Here is a 14,533-nt window from a genome sequence, read left to right as displayed (position 1 = left end):
ATGTAGAGATACTGAATAAGTGACATCAGAAGTAACCTTGACTAAAACTAATGCCAGGAAATTGTTAATTGAGTAATCAAACATATATAACCTCTGCCAAGCAGGTCAGGTTTTGACCTGTGTCCGTTTGTTGGTTTGTCAACAGGATTACACAACAACTTGGAGGGAGGATGGGACTTGGCTCAGAACAGACCACATTAACTTTTTAAAGGGACAGATCCAGAACTTGTCTTCTCACTTTCTTTAATATTGTGAAAAAGGGCATTTTTGGTCATTTTCATCAACTTCTCAGGTAATAATGCATTGATCTTGATTTAAAAAAAAAAAAGGTTGACTTAGGTGGTATCCATGAGTGAGTTCAATTTGATGCAGATCAATCTTGATCTAGAATATTAAAGAATGTTTTATTTGATGTTGGATTAGGCTTGATTGAATGAAAGGGCACTGTCAGGCCTTGGCGAGGTTTACATTCCACTGAGTTGATTGTGATATTGTATTTTTTTTATTTCAATTGACAAACTATGGAGTTGGCACACAGCAGTCAGTGGGTAGAAATCTGGGCCTCTTCCAAGAAAGTGTGAACTGTTTTCAGGCCAAAAAACTTTTAGGTGCATTTAATAATCCAGAGTTGTATGAATGAAGCTGATCCAACTCTACAATGAAAAATGGTCTAAGTTCTTACTTTAATAGTCTAATCGATACTGGAGAAAGGAATGCAAACCGATCGTGTGTCTTGTTTTGTATCACATGCAGAATACAGATCACATCGGGGTGATTAAAGTAAGCTTTCATTGTCCACCTGTCATTTGTTTCCACCTCTCACAGCTGGCAAACATCTGCTGTCCCATGAATTGAAATGATGATTTAATCATTAGAATACCCACTGAGTCAACTGACAATTAGATTAATCCAGTGATTGTTCAGCCAGCTGGACATCACATAGTAAAATGTATTATTCCCCATTGGTATCAATTGACATGTTGTATTTTTAAGTGCTTTTTTGTGTACTCTTTTAGCCTGCCTCATTAACCTTCATCATTCAAATCAATGGTTGAGGCTCTCCAGCTTTAAACCTTGTGTTGTCAGTACAAAAAAGGCTGCTGGGAGCTCTGCTGTAACGACTTTAAGCCTGGACACACTGGTCAGACCTCTGTCGGAGTCTGTCCGGAGGATTTACTGTTGAGAAAACATTTGTGTATTCCTTACACACGGCAAAGGACAACTCTAATTGAAAACAAAATGTCAGACTCACACTTGAGCTTCATTTACAAGAGCAGGGTGCATCCTCGTCAACACTTTAAGCAGCAGCCGGTCCCGAGGCGCCCACGGATGACCATTAGGCTCGAGTTACCGTTTCTATTTACATTCCTCCGTCTCAAAGGAGCCACCTGCTCCGGCCAGTGCTCACTGTGCTTACCAAGCACACCGGGCCTTGAAATCTGAACTGGCGTTGTGGCGAACAGAGGGGAGTTTTTCAGGTGCAGGCAAATGTGGGACATGCAGATACAGAAGCAGCGTCAATAGACAACAAGAACAGAGCTTTCTTTTGTTCTTTTTCACATTTAGCTGCTGGTCTTCTAAGGAACAGTTTACGTTACATCTCAGGAGCAGGTGGGGGTTAGACAGCGTTGTTGAAACTTAAGCAGGGTGCACATCTATGTTCATGACAGGCTCCTCAACCATCTTGCCTTTTTGCCAACCAACCATCCCCATCAAGCTGTACAACGGGAAGATGAGACCCACTGTAAACAGCTACATCCCCAGATCTGCTTTCAGTTTATCCTCACTTAACTCCAGCTGTCGTGTAAACAACACCATAAACTCGACTTAGCAAAGCAATACAGCGATATGATTTTGACATGGTCATCAGGTCTTGGTATCACTTGAAAATCACTTTTACTTCTAGAGCTGATAAAATACCCTCATTACAGACCTCTAAGTAATATCTTTCATGTGGAAAATGATAAATAGCAAGAGAAAAGTGAGCTCCAAAATGGCATCGAGCCATGTTTTCCTGTTTCCTCTTTCTGCGAGGACTATGAACATTTTTTCTATGACATCCTGTTTTCATTTTACAAAAAAAAAAAAATAATTCTCACGTGAAATATATGAACACAAGCAGAACGTTGTCTCAATAAAATACAGTCTATAGAGGCCAGCGTTTGGTACTTGACAGTAGAGCTCACCGATACTGATATGGACATTAGAGAGTAAAATGTTCTGCTATAGAGAGCAGTAGTCACTGCTCTTGTGGTGGACTCCATTGGGCCTTATTTCAGAAAAAAAATGAATGGTGGTGGTTTGAATTGTGCCATGAACTACACAAAAATGTTCTTCTTTTTTTTTCAAAGATCGTTTCTCCAGTCAACAAACTCAGTTTGCCACAATTTAAACCGCTCAGTGAACTACACACGTTACCAACACCAACATGGCCGCCAACTCCGCACAGAGAGGGTAATAAAAACGGTGAAAATCACAATAAAACTGTCCATATTGACAAGTGCAGTTTTATGGAGGGGTAGTTTGTTAGTTCTGCAAACAAGCTAATATGCAGGACCGGATCTACAATGTTTAAGTTACAGGTGTCTGTGACGGTTCAATGAGACGACGTCACTAACGTGACTGTTGGGTGGTTTTTCATTTACATCTCATATTTCATTAGTTTTTTGACAAACTATGACTTTCTCATTACAGACAGCATTAAAACAATATTTGTCTTTCTCCATTCACTACCATATAAAGTTTTCTGAAATAAGATGCCATGGTCCCTCTATCAATATATTGGCCAATAAACCAAAATCTTTTGTAATGACACCTTAAATATTGTTATCAAATGCTTAGGACAGAGATATGTAGCAGAGGCGGTTTATTCTACATCACTACACTGAAACGGTACAATCCACTTGGAATTTAATGCTCAGAAATCACCCCAAGCTGCTTTTTCTGCAATCTTATTTATAAAAGCCAGAGTTTAGCATAGACACACATCTGAAACTGTCTACGCCGATACCGATTTATCTGTGATATGACAACATCGGCCAGCTGATATGTCAGTCCGGCTCCACTTGACAGTTTTTGATACTTGCAAGTCAAATTTCAGTCAGCACCAATAAAAGTGCTGAGTTTTGATACCAACAGAGAACTACTCCACAGTCCTGTAGTTCAAGCTGCGGCTGGTGCAGGTGAACCTCTCACTACCCAGGTCTATCACCTCCTCCTGATATGGCTTAAATGTCAATGTATAGAGTCAGGATGATGAGATTGACACAGTTCATTCATCATCACATGGTTTAATAATAACTTGAGTAGTCCAATGCAGCGATGTCATTCTGATATGACATGGACACAATACAAAAAACACATATTTAAAGAAATGGTTCCTTTTCTCCCGTTTCTGGTCTCAAAAGGAAAGGTAAAGATCTTTCCAAAATGATGTTAATGCAATATAATTGGTCCATTTGTGAACACTGAAATAGTAACTTTCACTGCGGCTATTCCTTCTGTACATACAAGCTGTGAAGAGATCCCTTCTTGGTGTGAATATAATTGAGGAGGTGGCGACAATAGACACAGTCCTTTCTGTGCAAAGCTCCATTCAAAAAATGACACATTTTATAAAAGGTACTCAGACAATTCGAGAGAGGAGCTCTACACAACGGGCCATGTGAATATTTAATCGAGACAGACTTCAGACAATTTGGACCCATCCTTGAAATACTGTGATTCAACTCCCACACTTAAATGAAAGCTTATTAAACAAATAAGAAATTATACACTGAGGTATTTTATTATTTCTCCGCTAACACATTTTTGGCTAATCTTTTGAAAACACTATGAATTACCATCAAACTATATCAACACAATGGGAACTTAATTTTAGGCTGCCTGGAAAGACAGATTATTTTGTCTTTCAGCGGGAACACAACGTGAAGTATCCACGCCACGTTCAGGACGGTCAGCGTGCTCAACGGTCGACGGTCGGCCGGAGGGAAACTTGCCGTTGTTCCGGCCACCTCGTTAACAAAACGACCCACTTAAGTAAATTCACACATCTAACACTCAGACAGTCCTGAAGCTTCAGCGGGAGGAAAGGCTGAAGTTGACCGAGCCGTGCGGGACAGCAGCAGGGTAGCAGCAGCAGCCCGCTCATCCCTCTCTCCCTCCGCACCGACAACTGTCACAAAAAGCGGACACTTACCTTCAACGACGGTCCGCTCAGCACCGGGAGGAGGACGGGAGAGGAGAAAGGTCGGCGGTCAGCGTGGCCAAAGCCCCGGAAAACACTTTGTTGGTGTTGTCTGTGGTCCCCGTAACAGAAATTAAGTCCAGTTCTGGTGTCAGTTTGTAACCGGACAGCAGCTCACAACGTGGAGTGGAAGCCGGCGGCGACGGAAGCGGTAACAACAACAACAACGGCGGCGGCGGCGGCAGCGGCAGCGACGATCTCCGGCCAGCCTCCTGTCAGCGCTCAGCGCGGGGGGGAGCGGAGGCTGCGGCCGCGCATGCGCCCACCACCTGCTACTGCGAAACAAAGATCGTCTAAGTGACAGGATGGCCCCCTTGACATCGAAGACTGTGAAAGATTTTAGGGACATGGCAGCTCAGAACTGACATTTTCTATGTGGTACCTCCAATTTCATGTGATATTTATGGGAAAACAGTAGATTTATGGTGGGTCACAGGGATATTAAGATGAGCAGTTTAAAGTTGTATTATATAATTTTGGGTAAGACATTATGATCAGAAAGATCTTCACAAACTGACCAACACAATTGACAAATATTAGATATAGCTGGCAGACCCTACCACCTTCCGAGCTGTAAACATTTTCCTACAAGAATAGCTTATTTATTCACTTATGGAAAAAAGTAATACTTCTGAGTTTGTTTTACCTAATTGATATTATAATTAAGATTCTGAGTTTAAATTTCATCTTCAAAACTTCATAGTGCCCCTTTAATGTGTACGTGTAGCTGCTTCAGACTTTGAGGCTGATTCTGATATAAGTAAATCTAGAAACAACAGAAACATTATTTTATGTCGTTTTGCTTTTCAATTCTCAATCTGTTTTGAGCTTAAGTAAGCATAGTCTGTGTGAGTACTTGTGTATTTGTATATCTACCCGTCTATCTATATATCTACATCTACATATACAGCAGTTCAGTATGCTAATTGCAAACAGTCTGTCATAAGTGATTAGAGCTGCTGATGGATCAATTATTTGTTCGGTCAATAAAAAGGCAGATAACAGTGAAAAGTGAACACCACAGTCCATGTTGTTAGTTGTTTAATTCAACAGCATGACTGTTAGGATAACACTCGCCTTGACAGAAGACCTGCACAGAGTCTCATTTGAGAAGCTGGAGCCAGTGGCTTTTTAAGTGTTATTTTCACATTTAAAAAAAATGAGTTGAGAGTCTCCTGCAGATGTGGCACTGCAAGTGGAGGTATTTTTGATGAACTCTTTGAAATTGTGCTAAAAATATACCTCTCGTGACAACCACAAACATCATAACTTTAACGTGGCTGCATCGGGAAAGCCGTCTGGGCTGAAGGTGAATGGACATTTATCTCTAACTATTTTTACTCTGTTTACAAGCTTTCCCCTTTAGCCGATGACTGATGTGTAAATGCCTGCAGCAAACTGAATGCAGCAGACAGATATGCGTGTTGCATCTGTAGCCTCTAATTTGAACACTGCTGTGCCATTACCCCGTGTGCCTGCACTCTGTTTACTTTAAATTGCGTGCAGCCCAAATCAGACTGCTGCGGAACAACCACTCAAACCTCTGTGGCTCCTCAAACTGGTTGGTTAAGCATTCCAAAGACACATAAATCACAAAGTTGAGACTGTTGACACAAATTTTACGGTGGCCTGAAAGAACGCGAGTCCCTGCACACGTCAACTATGTTGTGTGAGTCACTGCAATACAAAATTAGACATCATTCACAGAGATTGTTAACGTGTATCAAACTAAAAAACCTACTTTGAAAGCCACGTCATCTGTCTTTGGTGTCGTACCGTTTTTGCCTGGTCACATGTTGACACTCTGAATTTCTATGTCAGCAACATAATTTCCCCCCTTTTTTTTCACCATGCACCACTGTAATTGCACAGCAGAATAAAGTTTGAATGGAAAAATCATATTTATATACTTGCAGCATGTGATTAGGTTTAGCCTTGCAGAAAACACTTTTGGTGAAAAAGTCAAGGAAAATTATCGATTTTAAAGTCAGATATTGAAAAACTGAGAATCTCTAAAAGAATAAAAAGTTTTAAATCAACGTCAACCAAGAGCTTTGAGTGCCTAAACAGAACCATAATAAAACTGATGATTCTTGCAACAAAAGAGTACTCTTGAAATGAGGATACAAGAATGCAAAATGTATTTGTATTTGCCAATGAAAAGTATATAAGAGTAGTTTTAGTTATCAGTTTCATTTCCAATGTACACATACAAGGACGTCTCATTTTGTTCATAATGCACACGTCTATATGAACCCAGCTAGCATGTGTGTTTGGATACAACCTGATTGACCTCATAGACCCTGTGCAACAATGTAAATATAGCTCACGCCACAAGATGAACCAGGAGAGTTTCAGAGTCAGCATGTACAGTACTGTCAGTGTCCTGTTACTCAGTAGTGCTGCTTGAGGAACATACAGTATATTACTCATATGTGTTTTTGCAATGAGTAAAAAGTTGATTTAAAAATACACCCAGAGGTGAAAACTATATCTAATCAAGTACCCTGCCAACTACAGGTTTAAGGTCTTGCACTTCACTTGAGTAATTAAAATCTGCTTCTTTATACTTCTACTAAACTACATCTACTCAGAGGGAATATTGTGCTTTTTTTTACTTCACTTACTTTAAGCGTACTGTCAATTTTAAGGCTTAAAGATGGAGTGTGTCTTTTACATTCAAGCCGTCAGACAGAACTTTTTGTTTCTTCACATTAAAAAAACTTTATCAGCATTCAGAAGAAGGACTAAAAGGTTTTAAAAAGTAAGTGATCGACATCACTTTGTAGATCAAACTACCCAGCGGTATATGTATATGTATATGTATATATCTCTCTATAAAAGCACGGAATCTCTGTCTGTCTGTCTGTGTGTGTGTTCGTGTGTATGTGTCAAATATCTCTGCGGATCAGGATCACACTGACCTGAGACTTTCAACATGGCTGCTGCGTGGTTCAGTGGTGTGCATCTAAGCATTTGCTTGGACTGCAATAATACCGTGAATAAATTATTTCATAAATGCTTTACAAATTCCGCCAAGCATTGTCCACCAGAGCCACCACAGTCACGTGCGCACCAGAGCCAACCACTGCAGAGCTCAAGCCCACGACATACCTGACGAAACAAGTGGATTTATACCTGCAGCGGCGCGAGCTGGACTGGGATTTTGTCGGCGGTTCGGTCCCATTATGTTCTGTTCTGTTCTGTTCTGTGCATCTAAACTGACTGTAGTGGATTAATGAGATTAAACGAGTCCGGACCGAGTCTGTTCGGGTCTGAGGAGATCCGGTGACGCGCGGACAACAAAGTGGAAACGGAATCTGTGGATGTTCATGTGTAGCTGCTAGCCGCTAGCTACACGGCCCACCTCTCGAGGCGACGGACCGGACGCATTGGCACGTCCAAAACCAGACCTAGGGTAAATAATGTCCGCCACGCTTTTTCGCGAACATTGCCGTCATGTTTGCTTTGTGTCTGGTGCAGGAAGAAACGGTAAAAACGGGCTTTTGTCACGAAAGTGTCCAAGCAGCAAGTTTGGTTGTTGAGGAACAGGAAGTTGTGGGAGGGACCTGGGCGGATGATTGACATGCAACGACGGTCGGTGTAGAGACAGCGATATTGAGAGTTGAGAGATTTGTGACATTTAGCGTGTTTGGAGTGTGTAGTTAGTGTGTTATGTAGTGTTTGGTGTAGTGTGTTTAGTGTGTAGTGGAGTCGGTTTTTTGTTTAATGACTCAGAACAATGAGGAGAAGCTGAATGTGGAGCAGGCAGTGCAGCTCTTAAGGAGCACAGGCAGACCTGAGCATTGCCTGCATTTAAATGTAAATAGTTACATATAACTTTGTAATTTTTTTTAAATGTATGCACAAATTTAGCAAACAACAATGTATCTACTTTTTCTACTCGGATTTTATGTTTTTTTTTTGTGATTTTAGGTCCATTGTGTTAATACAGTATGTCAAAATAAAAAAATAACTGTACAGTCACACATGTGAGGTTGTGCTGAAAATAATGACACCAAGTAAATAGCTTTTAAGGTGAAATATAATGGCAAAATCAAAATAGTCAAAAACAGCCACTTATACCCTGAATATCGGATTTCACAACAAACCTAAATATCCCTGACGTCCCACCTTCAAACACAGCCTCATTTGGCCATCTATGAAAAAGCTACTTAACCTCCCACTTCTTTATAGGAATACACTTTTCTTACGGGCACTGCACTAGTATAAATAAATTATGGATGCAGGACTTCTGTCTGAGAATTTTTTACACAAGACATCGATTTTTTTAAAAAAGGAAAAGGAATTCATTAAAAATCATGCATAATTGAAATAGAAGTCCACACTCTTTAAGTAACAGTTTACCTCACAGACTGCATTCTGGAGCTCATCTGTAACGTTCACCCTGATTTTCACTGTACCGCAGTAATCTGAACACTGATAGACGAAGACGTCTCCTGCCGTGTGCTGCGATTCCGAGCTTATTTGAATACAAGAAAAGAACAGCAGGAATCGTGTGAAAATTCACAGCCAAGGTGTGAAGATTGTTGAAGTTTCATTTTCACAGAAACGCAACTCTTCCGTGTCTTTGTTGATGAGATTCTGCTAAATGAAAAAACATGTGTTAGTGGGAAATAAAACTAGTTCAGAAGACTCACACGAAATTGGCAACAGACAAGATTTCTGCTTCAATGGAGCATTTAGATATAATGTTGATTACAGATGAAATGGATAAAGAAAAAAGGAACAGCTGTCGTGTCACCTTCACTTTCACTATTTTTATTTAAATTTATCTTCCACTGGGCATGGTTTACTGGTGATCCAGTTCTTTTATTGAAAAAAAATTATATCACGGACTAAATGATAGAATAAACTCACATTTTGTGCAGTGTCGCTGTTATTTGTGAGTAAAACATAAACGATCTAGTTGTCTGTGCAACAGCAGTGCCAACAATAATACCACATACTGTGGCAAACCCTGAGATGTAGTTGAAGTGTTTCCATGTCAATAATTTACTCTGTTCTGATTAAATATACAGTAGCTGACATGGATTACCTTCGTAGATAACAATGCAGACATTTCATTAAAAATATTCTAGCTCTGAAATGAGCAGTTTGTTGTGTGTGATATTGAAGGAATCAAACCCAAATCATACTACGTCATGCCGTCTTCCTCCGGAGGAATTTGCCCAAGTGAAAATTGTAGATTTTAGTCACAAGAATGAACTTTAAATCCAAACTTGTAGGTCATCATGGACAATAAATCTGTGAAGTGCTCAGAAAAATTTAAACGATAACATCTACAACTCAAAAATGGACCTTGTGGTTAAATAGTTTTTTCATATACTGTTTTAAAGTTTAAGAATATACCAAAATAAAACCTTTGAACACTATGCAGTGCCCCTTTAAAGCATGCTGTTCAGCACAGTTTATCAGGTAATTTGAAGGGCTTACAGATCCAGTTTTAAGCCTCCTAAACTGCTCATAGACTCATCGAGGCCGCTTCAATAATATCAAACATGTTTGATATTTAGGATTTAAATCTGGATGATAACATCGGTACCTTCCCAGCCGCCACAACAACCATCGAGAAAGGCATCCCAGAGGAGATGACATTCTAGCCCCTGAGGCTAACGTTAGCTAGCATACTGCTGTTGACAGAAACTTTAAATAACATCTCTAATTCTCACTCAAGAACAGAAAACCTCGTTCAGCCTTATGCTTTTGTTTTTTTCTCACTGCAATGTGTTGCTACACCAAGTTTTTGTGCCACACTAATCTCCATTTTGTTTATGTCTGCTTCCCCATGAGATCACGTGTGAGGGATCACGCATGAGCGCAGCTTCAGTCTGCAGAGTCATGAAGCCAGAATGCTAAAGCAAGCCCTGCGCTGCTTCATAGGGGGCTGCTTGCTGTTTATTCAAAATGTATTCAAATATTAATATTGAATGTGTCCAAATTGCACCAAATTCAACACTGCTCTTCTGTTGGTCCTCAACAACACACTCGCCAAATGTTAAGTAGGTCACATGAATGGTTTTCAAGATATATGAATAACAAACAGACAGACAAAGAGAAAAATTCCTTTCTTCCTAGTGAGTAAGATATTTTAAGTGGTGGAGCAAGTACTCAAATCAACATATACAACAAACTCTGTTACAGCAATAGCACATGGTCTTACACCATCATTAGGCTAGTTACATTTTACACTATTAAGCTGAATCTGTAAGTAACTTGTAATGAAAGCTATCAAAATAATAATCATAATAAAAAGTCAGAGCGTGGAGTGGAATCATCTGTAAAGTAATCAAATGCATTAAAACTGTGTTACCTGAGTAAAAGTATTTGGGTATATTTCACAAGAGGTGGAGAAAGTTACACTTCCTTACTGCCATGAGTGGTGTTTTCGGTTCCAAGAATCAGCAGCAGAGTGACACCTCATCATTATTCCCCCACTCCTCTCAGTTGCAAAAACAGGAAAGCTGTCCCCCAGCAGGCAGAGAAGCAATTCAGGTAACACTAAGTACGCCTGCTGGTGAGTCATGGCCACCGAAGATTAATGCACTAAGAAGTGCATCATATGCAACATCACATGTTAACCAAATGAGCAAAACAGCAGTTTCTTCAGATTAGTTCATGTCAAGTCACATCAAAAATTACAGTAATTGCAGCAATTTACACGCTCATTTGGCTTTTAGTGTTAATTAAACACCCTGGTGAATAATGGCGCACAGTTCCAGCTATGAATTGCACTTGAGTCAGGCCTGATGAATAAGGATGTGTGACAGCTGATGTGTGTACATCTTCATTATCATCTCTCTCAGTGGCGGACACTGGCGGTCTGAGGGGCAGGGGGTGAAAAAAGGTAAAATGGGCACCAAGAAGGTTGTGATGCAGCATATTCAGCACTGCATCGCATCTACTCTAATGGAAGGGCACTACAGGGGGCACTTCATCATGTTTTTCTACCAGAGGGGCTCCAACAGGGAAATTTTGATGTGTTTTTGTTTTTCAAACATTACAGAACACACACTTACTTTCACTCTTTCCTACTCTTCTTTTTTGAATTTTCTGTTTCTCTCACATTCACACAGGCTTCCTCTTGTTTCAAGCACACACGCACGTGCGCACGCACACACGCACGTGCGCACGCACACACACACACACACACACACACACACACACACACACACACTGCTGACACTCTCCATCTGGTATGTGCTTAACGCCACAGACGTCAGGTCCCCCACTTCTATCTATAACGCCATACATCACCAGCCATCTCAGTCATTCAGGCAGCGAGGAGGACGACTCTTATCTGTCATGTTGCACCACTCTGTGGCTCTGCATGCTCAAGTAACCCTGTTTAGATGGAGCAACACACTGGCTGTTGTTCTGCCGCATCAGCAAAGTGCTGGGTTACAGGGGTGAGCGTGTGTGCGAGTGTGTGTGTGTGAGTGTGTATGTGTGTGTGTGTGTGTGTGCGTTGGAGAGAGAGAGAGAGAGGGAGAGCGAGAGAGAGCTCTATCTACGTCACTGAGCAGCAGGTGGACTGGAGAGGGAGAGAGCCTCCCTCCTCTCTGCAGCAGCCCTCCAGCCTGTTTTCATACAAACACAAACAGAAGTTTTGGAGGTTTTCACACTTGGTTTCTGTTCTTGTTCACCCTCATTGCAGTCAAGTGGATATATGGATGTTGTTTAATGGCAAAACTTTTGAGCAGTCAGCTTCATACTTGGACTCTACGGCCATTTTGTTGCCATTCTTTGAACCAGTCTGCATTTTCCTGTTAGGCAGTGGCGGAATGTAACTAAGTTACTCAACTACTGTACTTGGACTTTACATGTATTTTACAGGAGTCTTTTCTTTTTATGTCACTTTCTACTTCTACTCTGTGACATTGAAGGGGGATATATTGTTATTTCTACTCTACAACATTTATCTAACACTTAATTGTGTTTTTGCATAACGTGACGAGCTCATGAAATGTTTTGTTAAAACTTTATCTACCCAATGTTTATACATTGGAACCAAAGAAATCAGTCGATCAATGGTGAAAATAATCAGAAATCTATAATGAAAACAATCTTTTAATTGGAGTCCTTTAAAAAATAGTTCAAAATGAGCTTCACCTCAACCAACTACAACAATACAATCCCATCTTCTGAAGGACAGAAATCATACAAATGTCTTATTATGATTTTAGGAGAGTCTTATGATGAAAATAAATTATAATGTTGTGTATCTTTGACCACACAACATTAATACATATTGTTTATATAGAAATCTCCCGCCCTGTCTGCTTACCCAGAAACTGACAAACTCAAATTTAACACTTTTCACTTAGAATTATTGGTAGTGTAAACAAAAATTATGGCACATTAACCGAGAATTCAAATTTAGAGGAGGTCAAAGGGGGAAAATGATTATTGGTGATACTTATTACTTAAATTTGAAGGCTTTGGACGTGTTGGCTTAGTGGGCTAAGCAATAAAAATACTGAAGTGGTAGTTCACTCAATAAACTCATTAACCTAGAATTAGTAAATGATACGCCATGATACATGCTCGCAGATAGAGGATTAGTGTCTTTTCACCGTGGAAAATGCCAGTTCCAGTTAAATGACAGGACACACGACAGGCGCAGTGTACAGTGGGAGTTCGGAATAAGGTGGATAACAAGGTTATTTTACACTCACACAGTCACACAACCACACCACACCCCAGGAGACTTAACTTAACCTTAAACCAAGTACTCACACTAAAACGTAATGATTCATGTCACGGGGACTTGCACTTGATCGCCATAAGGAAGGTGGGTCCTCACAATGTGACTGTCTAAACACATGTATGTTCCCACATTGTGAGTAAGAGAGACAAACAGCTGAGCCTCTCTCTTGTTTGACATGTGAGGCCATCAGAAACTCATGATGACTCAGAGGCGGTGGACTGTCTCAACGCTCTGTGCAGCTGAAGTGGTGAAACACTGTACAAATTTCCTTCAGGGGAGCATTCACATATTCAGGCCCAGAGTGCTTTAATTGCAGAATTTAATCCATTTTGAGCTGTCCCACTATGAAATGAAATGGTTTCACCCCTTAATCTGGCTCTCAGGGGTGTTTTGTGTTGATTATTAATCATGTGCAGTACTAAAATACTAAAATTTGGTTTAACTTCTGTCCTGTTGCTGAATGCTGATTGCAGACCTTCAAGGGGTCTCAGTCAATTCATGTAATAGCCGTCCACTGGAGTAGTGCTGTGTGCATGTAAGCTCATTATTGTTTGTGTTTTAAATCAGATTTACCTGAAGGTCTACTTTGTGTGCAGTACATTAATTCAGTCGTAATTTACTGATGATAAAAGGCTAAACGTAGCCATTAAGCATGTGAACTTAATTATGTGGTTGCCATATGCAACTAGTCTGTTAAATCTCCTCACTGATCTATGGATCTTTTCCACATAGAAACTCGACGTACAAGACAGTGTTTGTGGCTATCTTGTTTAAAGGTGCAATATGTAAGAATTTTAGTTCAAAACACTCAAAAATGAAATAAAATGATCAACAGAATACAAAGAAATAGACGTCTATGTATCGTGTTGCAGAGATATCTACTAGCGTTAGCATGCTAATCAGCTAGCCCTAGATCTGCAAACCTCTTTCTCCCAACTTTCTGGCTAACTGAGCTAACAAGCTAACAGTAGCTACAGTCATACATAAAATACAGTTAGCCACTCTGGTGATATGCTTGCTTGGAGATTGATTTCGACAAGTGGCCAATTGTTATACGTATTGCACCTTTAAGGTGGTAAAATGAGAATATGTTTATAAGATAAAACAAGATGGAATCATTCATCAGTGGCTCCATGCTGCAATAAAAACAAGATCACAGGGGACTGAAGCCTTCAAATGAGACTGTGCAGTTTCTGACACACATTGTAAAACACAAAACATGGGCTTCACTCTGCAGCGAGGTGGGAGACAACAACAGTATCAGCTCGGACATATAGTCGGCTACAGGAGGACCTGCTGCAAATCACACAACAAACATCATGTACTGTATGTCAGATTCAATGAGAGATCAGATCTGTGAGTTGTATCATGTTGGAATGTGTTGCTAATGCGGACAATCGAATTAGATGAGTTGCCACACATAAATATCAAATGCACATTATTTGTAGTCTCTGCTCACGTTCAGGCTCCGTGGAGCTCATGACCGAGGCTGGAGCAGACCCTAGCAGGAAGGTGTCCAAGCAATGTTTGTTATCAACAATCAAGAAAAAAAAGTG

The 14,533-nt window shown here is 40.4% G+C and overlaps 1 protein-coding gene across 2 annotated transcripts in view; it reads right to left on the bottom strand.

Moving 5' to 3' along the window:
- The window catches only part of LOC115581707 (spermatid perinuclear RNA-binding protein-like), a 77,776-nt gene extending 73,288 nt beyond the window's left edge, over window positions 1-4,488 (bottom strand). For both annotated transcript variants that reach the window (XM_030417010.1, XM_030417011.1), the window contains exon 1: window positions 4,199-4,488. The gene's annotated coding sequence lies outside the window, so the exon portion shown is untranslated. The remainder of the gene's footprint in view (window positions 1-4,198) is intronic.
- Window positions 4,489-14,533: the final 10,045 nt, after the last annotated feature.

Source organism: Sparus aurata, chromosome 5 (assembly GCF_900880675.1).
Source record: "Sparus aurata chromosome 5, fSpaAur1.1, whole genome shotgun sequence".
Lineage (NCBI taxonomy): Eukaryota > Metazoa > Chordata > Actinopteri > Spariformes > Sparidae > Sparus > Sparus aurata.
The sequence above is the reverse complement of the archived record's forward strand: the minus strand, read 5'-3'. Positions and strand labels throughout refer to the sequence as shown.